The sequence below is a fragment of the Petaurus breviceps genome, unplaced genomic scaffold (genome assembly GCF_028583685.1).
Source record: "Petaurus breviceps papuanus isolate PSGF00001 unplaced genomic scaffold, PetGlider_PUasm1.0 556, whole genome shotgun sequence".
NCBI classification, from domain to species: Eukaryota; Metazoa; Chordata; class Mammalia; order Diprotodontia; family Petauridae; genus Petaurus; species Petaurus breviceps.
Window position 1 is genome coordinate 653252 of NW_027186374.1, and position 889 is coordinate 654140.

The following is an 889-nucleotide window of genomic DNA, read 5'->3' on the forward strand; positions in this document are numbered from 1 at the left end:
TATCTATCTATCTATCTATCTATCTATCTATCTATCTATCTATCTATTCTATGTATCTATCCATCTTTCTTTCATCTATCCATCCATCCATCTCTCTCTTATCTATTTACTTATCTATGTACCTATCCATCATCTCTGTCTTTCCATCTTCCATCCACCCATCTCTCTATCATTACTTCTGAATGTCTTGTGTGGACTTCAATAATTCAATGGCATTTCATCTCATTGATATAAATATAAATATATGTGTGTGTGTTCCGCCCAAGAAAGCAAGTCATGGCTCAAACTCACCTTCTCAAATCTGTGATTCTTCTCTGTTCTCCCATCGATGTTCTGTAGAATATCTCCCCAGCACATGGAAAGATTTTTTCTAGGTCTGTACTCATTGGGGGGATACCAGTCCAGCCCTAGGCAGGTCTGGGCTGTCCTCTTCTCTTGTTCTCTGATGGTCCCTTTTCCTTTTTGCTGTTACCATTAATCTCTCCACCAGCCTTGAGCCTTGAGTCACCTATAACTTCAATTCAAATCTCCAGTGCTCCCCAGGACTTTCAGTATTGAGGGATTAATGTAGGTTTTCAAAAGCTGGAGGAGCCACTTGGTATCATGGGAAGGACCATTAAGTTTCTGAAAAGTGATCCAGAAACTCATATATACTTAAAAGGGTTGTCCCACGGTGCCCCCCACCCCCAAACAGGATGAGATCTAGAGCTCAAGAAGACTGTGAGTCTCTCTAGTTCATAGCTTAATAGCTGCATATATGAGAGATGTTTGGCCAAACTTAAATTGTACATAATACCTGCCCTCCCCCAGCTTCCTTGCAATGACCTTCTTGGCATTTATTTGTATTCCTTCTGTAGAAGTACTTGTTGCCTTCCTACTGGATATGAGA